This window comes from Vulpes vulpes, chromosome 14 (assembly GCF_048418805.1).
Source record: "Vulpes vulpes isolate BD-2025 chromosome 14, VulVul3, whole genome shotgun sequence".
Taxonomy (NCBI): Eukaryota; Metazoa; Chordata; class Mammalia; order Carnivora; family Canidae; genus Vulpes; species Vulpes vulpes.
Window position 1 is genome coordinate 138,528,915 of NC_132793.1, and position 9,408 is coordinate 138,538,322.

The window sequence follows — 9,408 nt, forward strand, 5'->3', positions numbered from 1 at the left end:
TATCATAACTTATTTATTCACTTTGTTATCATGAAAAAATTTTCCCCCGGATTTCTCGTATTACAGTGATTATTGCAAACAATGCTAAGCTGCAAATATTTAAAAGAATTAGAAGTTTTTTTAAATATGAAAAAGTGTTTGCTTAGTGTTACTTTCATTTCTTTCAGGTGTGAGCTTCCCCTTTGTTACACCTTTTGTAATTGCCTTGTAGCTGGATTTTCTTTTTTTTTTTTAAGCCGTTAATCAATATTGTTGTCTATTAATTGGAAATTACGCTCATTTCAATTTACTGATATATTTGGATTTAGTTCTGCTTCCCGCTTTGCTTTTTATGTATCCTACATCTTTTAGGATTCTTTATTTTTCCTTTTTTTGAGAAAGCACTTGAATAGATAACATTAATTTTTTTCTCGTGACTTTCTCCTCTTCCTCTCTTTATTAGATAGAAAGTACTTCTTTTTATTTCCTCAGTTTACCTCCAGACATCTCAACCTGTCCATTTTTTAAACAAAGACAACATTAATCAACATCTTTACCCTGCTCCTCATCCATATCTTTGACCATAGTCGTCTTTTTTATTAAATGCACTCGACCAAGCACCCCAATATTCTTTCAGGTTATAAAGATGAATAAGACACGGTCTGTCCTCCAAGAATGAGCAGTCTCATGATAGAGCTCTACAGAATGGTCTTCCCTGTTGACAGAAGCCAGGAAATGAGAGCAGTGTAGAGAGTGTCTTAGGAGAAGAATACTCCATCCACCCTGAAATATGAATAATTCCTGCAGGATTTGAGGTCTGAGTTGGCTCCTTAAAATAGGAGGATAAAAAAGGTGTAGAAGAAAGTTCACAAAGAGATATTTCAGGGGAAAAAAAGATGCACAAGAATGAGCTCAGACATCAGAAACTACAAAAGGTAGACAACTTCCGAGTGTATTAAATGTGCTGAAGCATACAGAATAGATCAATCAGTGCTAAACTTTTCTAGAAGAAAGTGGACAGGAACTAAAGAGATTCCAGCGACTGAGGACACGTGCTGTATCCAGAACACCTGGAATACTAGAAGGGAAATTACTAAAATTCTTGGCATATTCCGGGTAGTTCTCGTAACTAGATTTTGTGAATATATCTGCCATTCTCCTGAGGTGCTGCCTCTGCTCTTCCATCTTCCCTTTTTAAGGGACCTTTCCTGGCCTGTATTTAAAATACCAGCCTTCCCCGATTCAGTACAGTAAATTTTAGAGATGTCAAAATGAACTCAAAACTCCTCCTTTTTCCTAGAACCTCCGCATCCTTGTTCCCTGCAGGAAGGCAGGCCAGCAGGCCGCTTTATAACGTGTGACTCTGAGCACCGGGTCCTAGGTCCCAGCTGTTAGACTCTGCAAATCCTCCAGCACTGGCCAAACCAACCACCTTTCCTTTCCCGGAAACCTGGGGCTCAGAATAGCAAGCACGTGGGGCCGACTCAAACTCTGTAGGCACCTGGCCCTGCGACATGCACAGTGGGGCAGGTGAAGCTGTCGTCTTGCACCATGTAGAAGGAGAGCAGGTGGGGACAGAGTATTTCCTTGGGGTGGACAAGCATTTCCGAGACCCGGGTCTAGTAGGGTAGCAAGGCCGGAGGGACGGAGAACCCTGCCAGGCCCCCTCCAAGACCACTGTCCGTCTGCCCTCCGTAGTGGAGCCAGATTCATTTCCCTAAACCTCAAATGGCTCTGCCACTTTCCTGCTTGATACCTTGTCCAGGATCCCCCACTACCACCTTTAGGATACACGCCAAGCTCCTAATCTGTCGTGGATAGTCCTTCCTATCCTTTCCTTCCTTCCTTATTCCCCAGCCTCCACCTCAAGGACACGCCCTGCACTCCCGAAAATCCAGTCATGCTGAAGGGGCCGAGCCTCTTTCACTCCTAGACCGTTACGGTTTCTGTTCTCTTTGCACGTTTATTCATGACCTCAACTTCAGGTTACTTTTCACAGCTCTGCTCGTGACCTCCCCTCCTAGGAGCCTGTCCCTAAATGCCAGACTGTGGGCTCAGAGAATCTAAAAATCTCCTTTAGTGGTCACCCCATTACACTTCCCTTGTGTGTATGTGTGCACATGCATGTTGAGCCTCTACTAGCCTACACAAAATCTGCAATACTGAATTTTACTAAATAGGTGTAGTTCATGCCAGGTTTATGGGTGGACGGGGTAGAGCACTGCATGGTCCTTAAGAGCCCATTTGCATCTGAAATTGAATAGCTCATGCAGTGTACAACCTGGGCAACCCTGCATAATGGACCAGTTGATCTATTTTTCTCAGACAGAACTGAGCTCCTCCTCCCTCCCCCCACCAAAAAAAGGAAGGTGATTTATTTCATTTTACACAAATAATACCTAGCAATAGTACCCAGTGAAAGCAGGGCTTCAGTTGGTTTGTTGAATTAGTGATGGGTGAAAATAAGATTATTATTCAGTCTATTTACTTTATTCAGTACATCTTTGATTGCAAGTCATTTTCTGAAGTTGATAAAACATTTCATCACTCTTTTCCTTTTGAAAATTTGTGACTTTTTCCTTTTTGATAAGTATGAACTGTATGTATAAATGATATTAACTTTTAATTTGTCCTGTATGTTGCATGCAGTATTTTTCCAGTTTTCTATTTTCCCTTTAATCTTATGATCTTTTCACAGACAAAATATTTCAAAAGCATCAAATCTGATATGTCCTTTTGTGATTTTTCCCTTGCTTTTATGATGAGAAATTCTTCTCAACCCATCTTACAGATAAAAGTATATTTATATCTGTTTCATCCGTTTTTATTTAATCCTGCAACTATCTGGGGGTCTATTTCATGGAGTGCTGGGACTTAAAGCTTATAATTACTCTTTTGGAGTAAAAAATAATAACCAGTTTGTGTCAGAGTCAAACTAAGAGGAAGAGCCTTCACTTGTCCAACCATCTAACTTCAGAATGCAAGGGAAGGCCATGTTTCACTTTTTCAAAACTGTGTTTTAATTTTAAGTCATGAGAACCACCATCGGCCAGGCCCTGAGGCCATGTGTTCAAAAACCCAATGTGTTGTACGTTGTCACTGTTTCCATATCCTTTGTAGCACTTTTATTTCTGTTGTTGTTGTTGTTGTTAACCCTTTTAAATAACTGAATAAAACAAATTATCATGTTGCTTTACAAAAAAAAGAGCCCACATGTGATGTCTGAGGTAGACCCAAGAGTGGGAAATTTTATTTCAGTACCTTGCTCCTGCCAAGATCACATATTTTAGAGACCCATCTGCCTCCTAACACAGTGTTAAGGGCTAATCCTTCTGAAATCAGGGGAAGAGCATAATCTTCTAAATTCCACTGAAGGAAACAGAAAACATCCCACATAGATATTCCAGCGAGGTCAAATGAACGTAACCAAACTCAAGAACAAATACTTCAAAACTGTAATTTTTAAATAAATTTCTGTGAACAAGTATATCAAAATGGGAGTCAAACATCAAAATATCAGTGACTGCATTGGGCTTAAGGTCAGGCTTAAGGAGCCAGCTTGGGCCGATGTCTGTCAACTGGTAGGTGCCCGATGTCTGGTGTTAGGCAGACTGGACTTACTGGTTTCAAATGGTGTCGTAGGTCCTATGTGATGACTGGTCCCCCAGCAGGCTAGACCAGGCTTGTCCACAAGGGTAGCTCCGGAGGCATGAGGCTGGAACCCGCAAGACCTCTTGTGGTGTCGGCCTGCAGCTGTTGCAGTGTCACATTGCCACACCCTCCTGTCCTGATCAAAGATTTGACCAGATCTGAGGTGTGAGGAAACCGACCCCACAGCTTAACGGGCAGCCCTGCCGAGGATGATGACCATTTTCTCAATTTACCAAAAAGACACGTGGCTGCTGTCCCATCCTGGGAACCTCTACCTTGCAGGTGGGACAGGGTGAGGAGGTCTTCCAGTGACGCAGGGAGCATCTCATTAGGACTTTGGGGGGCCCTGTCTCACATTTCCCTTGTTTGGCCCCTTCCTCCACTAAAACAAATCTTCTATTCTTGCATTTGTGTAAAAGTAGAATCAAGGCCAGTGAACCTGCAGTAAAAATTCTCATGATCCTAAGACGCTGCGTATAACGTGCCTCTTGGGTAAACCAACCGTTGTTGCCGGGGACGGAGAGAAGACACTTCCAAATCATCCTCATTTACTCATTTGCTCTTTCACGCGTCCATTATCTGTCTCTATGAATTTGTCTATTCTGACTTTTCACATAAATGGGATCATAAAATACGTATTTTGTATCCGGCGTCTTTCGGCAAAACGCTTTCAAGGATCATCTCTGCTAGGCCGCTTCAGGATGAAGCTGAGCGTCTCCTTCCCAGCCACTGGCGGCCAGAAACTCACTGAAGTGGCTGATGAGTGCAAACTGCACCTTCTATGAGAAGCCTAAGGCCACAGAGGTGGCTGCCGATGCTCTGGGCGAGGAATGGAAGGGTGACGTGGCAGGAACCAGTGGTGGCAATGACAGACAAGGCTTCCCCACGAAGCAGGGTGTCTTGACCCATAGCCGCGTCCACCTGCTGCTGAGTAAGGGGCTTTCCTGCTACCGACCCAGGAGGACTGAAGAGAGAAGGTGCACGTCTGTTCGGGCTTGCATTGTGGATGCCAATCTGTGTTCTCCATTTGGTTATTGTGAAAAAAGGGGGAGACGGATATTCCTGGACTCACTGACACCACTGTGCCTCGTTGCCTGGGGCCCAAAGGGGCCCACAGAATCCGAAAGCTCTGTAATCTGTCAAAAGAAGACCATGTCCGCCAGTAGGTTGTTGGAAAGCTCCTAGACAAAGAAGGTCAGAAACCTAGAACCAAAGCACCCAAGACTCAGCATCTTGTTACTCAGCATGTCTTCCAACACAAACGTCAGCGTATTGCTTTGAAGAAACAGTGTACTAAGAAAAATAAGGAAGAGGCTCCAGAATATGCTAAACTTTTGGCCAACAGAATGAAGGAGGCCAAAGAAAAACTCCAGGAACAGATTGCCAAGAGATGGAGGCTGTCCTCTCTGAGAGTTTCTACCTCTAAATCTGAGTCCAGTCAGAAATGAGATTTTCTAAGTGACAAAATAAATAAGATCAGACACCAAAAAAATTTAAAAAAGATCATCTATGTTATAACATGTTCGAGCACCTTATTCCTTTTTATGACTAGATAATATCCCATTGTACAAATACACCGCATCTTGTTGATCCGTTCGTCAGTTGATAGACATTTAGATTGTATCTGTGTCTTCCCTAATTTAAGTCATGCTTGTATAAGCTTGCATGCAGAAGTTCTTGTGTAGACATGCTTTCATTTCTCTAATAGTAGATGATAGATAGATAAATAGATAGGTACATGATAGATTAGATAGATAGGTGATGGATGACAGATAGATGATAGATGATACACAGATAACACATAGATAGATGATACATAGATGATTAGATAGATAGTTGGGTAGATGGAGAGTTGGATAGATAGATAGATAGATAGATAGATAGATAGATAGATAGATGATAGATAGATAGATAGGTGATGGATGACAGATAGATGATAGATGATACACAGATAACACATAGATGGATGATACATAGATGATTAGATAGATAGTTGGATAGATAGATAGTTGGATAGATGGATAGATAGATAATAGATAGATGATGAGTAGATGATAGATAATAGATAGATGATAGACAGATGATAGAGATACAGAGATAGATACAGATACACACCCAGATGCACGTACACAACCTAGAATGGAATTGCTGAGGGAAAGGCAGTGGTTTGACCGTGTTAGGAGACTGTCTCGCTGTCGTCCGAAGGGCACTTCACCATGTGACGGGCCCGTGTGCAGTTCACGGGGTTCTGATCGCCCCATGTCACTTGCTGTTCTTCTTCACTGACTAGTTATTATCTGACTTTTTTACTAGCGCCATCCTAGTGGGGAGATAGCACTTTCCATTTCCCTGATGAATAACCATGTCTTGCCTCTTCTCACGTGCTTCTTGCCATTTGTGTATCTTCTTTGGAGAAATCTTTAAGTCCTTTCATTCTATTTAATTGGGTGATTTATATTTTTATAGTTGATCTGTAAAAGATTTTTTATATATATTCTGTATATGAGTCCCTCACCAGAGATACAGTTGGCAAATATTTTCACCCATGTAGATAGAGGTGGTCTTTTCATTTTCTTCGTTGTGCCCTTTGAAGCACAAAAGTATTTTAGATTTTAATTGAGTCCAATTTTTTTTTAAACTTTTTAATTGAGTCCAATTTACCCATTTTCACTTTTGGAGTCATATTTAAGAACCCACTGCTTAATTCAAGATTGAAAAGACTTACTCCCATGGCTTCTTCTAGCTTCAGCGTTTACACTATGTTTTTGATTCACTCGAAGTTAATTCTTATATGTTGTATGAGGTGGGGGTCCAATTTTATTCTTTTGCACATGGATATCCAGTTGTCCCAGAACCATCTGTTGAAAAAACTATTTTTTTTTAATTGAAGTATAGTTGACATACAGAGTTATATTAGTTTCGGGTGTGCAACACGCTGATTGGACAATTCTATACATTATGCTGTGCTCGCCGGGGTAAGTGTAGTTACCATCTGTCACCATGCAAAGTTATTATAATAGTACTGCCTACATTTCCTGTGCTGTACTTTTCATCCTTGTGGCTTATTTATTTATAACTGGAAAACTGCACCTTTAAAAACCGTTCTTCCTCCCAGTTAATTGTCTCGACACCCTTATCAAAAGTCAATTGACAAATTGTAGGAGTTTATTTCTAGAATCTTAATTCTACTCCACTGCTATAAGTCCCTATGGCAGCACCACATTTATTAATTACAGTAGCTTTGTAATAAATTTTGAAATTATAAAGTGTTAGTCCTCTGACTTTGTATCCTTTTTACACAATTGGTTTTGACTCTTCTGGGTCCCCTACATTTCCATATGAATTTTAGAATAACTGGCCAATTTCTGCAAAAAAAAAAAAAAAGGCAGCTGGGAATTGATAGGAATACCTTGAATTTGTAGCTTAATTTGGGGAGTATTGCCATCTTAACAATATTAAATCTTTCGATCCATGAGTATGTCTTTCTATGTCTTCAGGTCCTTTAAAATTTCTCTCAAAGATGTTTTATATTTTTCAATGTACAAGTATTATTAGTTTATTAATAAATTCATTCTTTTTGACACTATTGTAAATATTTTCTTAATTTCTTCATGTAGTTTTCAATCTTTTCTGACCCTTAGTGGCTACCTAGAATCAGTCACAAGATCAAGACTATTTAGTTAAGTATCTAATATGTATATACTAACAACTTTTACACACAATGAAATTTTGGGCTATCATAGAGAATGTAAGAATAAATAAATGTGAAATAATATGAAAAATATAAGTTGATCTCTGGCCCCAGTTCTTTGAACAGAGCTCCTAAAACTCTTATAATTTCCTAAATAATAAGAAGAGTAGGAACATCTTACGTTCTGATATTTCTAACTTGGCCCTGGTTCTGATACAAAGTTCCTGAATCCCTTGGAATGTCCTGGGTGACAGGAGCATCTTTTGTTCTAATGAGGCAACTCTTGGTGGGCTCCTGGGTGGTTTCACAGTGAGAGCTGGTCCCCAGACAGACCAAGCCAGGAACTACCCTCCACGTTCAGGGAAGGGGAGTGGGACTGGAAACTGAGCTGACCAGTCATACCTATGTGATGGGAACCTCATAAAAATCCCGAAAGCACAGGGTTCAGGGAGCTTCCAGGGTGATGAAACATGTACCTGCTATAACTCCATGGGGACAGAAGCTCCTGTGCTCGAGACACTTCAGGACCTCACGCATCTCTTCACCTGATCGTTCATCTATATCCTTCGTTATATCTTTTAGAGTAAACTGATAAACATAATTCCGTATTTCCCTGAGTTTTGTGAGCCATTCTGACAAATTGCTGAATCCTTGGAGGGGGTCATGGGAACCCCAAGGTATAGCCAGTCAGTCAGAACTGAGCTGAATGGGAGGACACGCAGCTGCCGTTCCCGAGTATTGGTGGATGTGGAAAACCCTCACACATCTGGTTTCAGCAGGATTGTGAGTGTGAGAGTAGACAGGAGACACAGGAATGTTTCCCACAGTCTCCTAGAACGCGCTCTCCTGCCGCATGACACAGCGGAACATCTGCTCTACGACAAATGTTTGTGAATAGTCAGTAGATGAATGACATAAAGACGGCAGCGGGATGATGGTGTTCGGTTTAGTCAAAGGCAGAGAAGAAGCCTCTTGGTCTACTCACCAACCCTACCTCCTACTTCCAGTGTCCTCTCCCCCCGGATTGCAAGAGTTCCAACGACTCCCACAATCTGCCATTTTGCCCTCACTTGCGGGCTACCGTACATCACAGAACATTCCTGGAATACTTTTCCGTCCCCTGCCCAAGGCTGCCCATCTCTGCCCACCCTCCTTCTTACCCCTCTAGCCTCGGCCCTGTCTAACCGCCCTCTCCACTTGGAAACCTTCCCAGACATTTTCAATTTGGGGTAGGGGCCCTCTCCGGTTCTCCCACCGTGACTCCCAGTTACCCTCGTGGTGGCACCCTCACCTGCCCGCTAAGCTGTCAGCAACGTGAGGCCATGGAACTCTACCTTCGCCATCCAGAGCAAAGGCTGATACCCAGCAAGCGTTCAAAAATGAATCAAACACAAATGACTAAAATGATCCAGAGCAGTCTATATCTTTAGGGCATTGGGTTTAATCAACATTTCTTCCTCCTGTCCCTCCTTTGTTCTTCCGTTGCATTTCTATACTTTTCTTACCCTATATCTTAATTTTTATTGTCATGTGTCTATTGTCAAACACAGTCCTTGTTGAAAGCATCTTCAAAGATTCCCTCTGACCTTTAAATGATCATGAAACCAATTAACTGATACATAAAACCATGATGAAACCACCCTGCAGAGGGGTGCAAATCACATCTCCAGATCCACTCCTCGTCCCCACAACACCAACATACCAATTGGGGTTGAAAAGATATCATGCATTCGGAAAGGTATCATTTTTGACTTGTTGGATGGTAGCAGTATTTTGGTATTTTAAAACTATATATAAAATAAATGTTTTCAAACTCATCTGTTGTTTTACCCTCTTCTCTTCTTTTCACCAGCATGTTCTCTGAGTTGCGTAGCTGACCCAAAGTTTACTGACCATGAGACGTTAGGGGTGTCATTTTACTTCTCTGACTCCTAGCAATGACACGTGAGCACCACCACCCATTCCTCACGTCATATGGAAGGAATGACATTTAAAGAGACATGTAAGCTGTCTTTCCCTATTCCTGGCATGTTGAATATGTACAGTGAGTTAGTTCCTTTCTCCATCCTCCCCACTTCCTACATAGA

The 9,408-nt window shown here is 41.6% G+C and overlaps 1 pseudogene; it reads left to right on the forward strand.

Moving 5' to 3' along the window:
• Positions 1 to 4,331: 4,331 nt before the first annotated feature.
• Positions 4,332 to 5,078, forward strand: LOC112923185 (small ribosomal subunit protein eS6-like; annotated as a pseudogene).
• Positions 5,079 to 9,408: the final 4,330 nt, after the last annotated feature.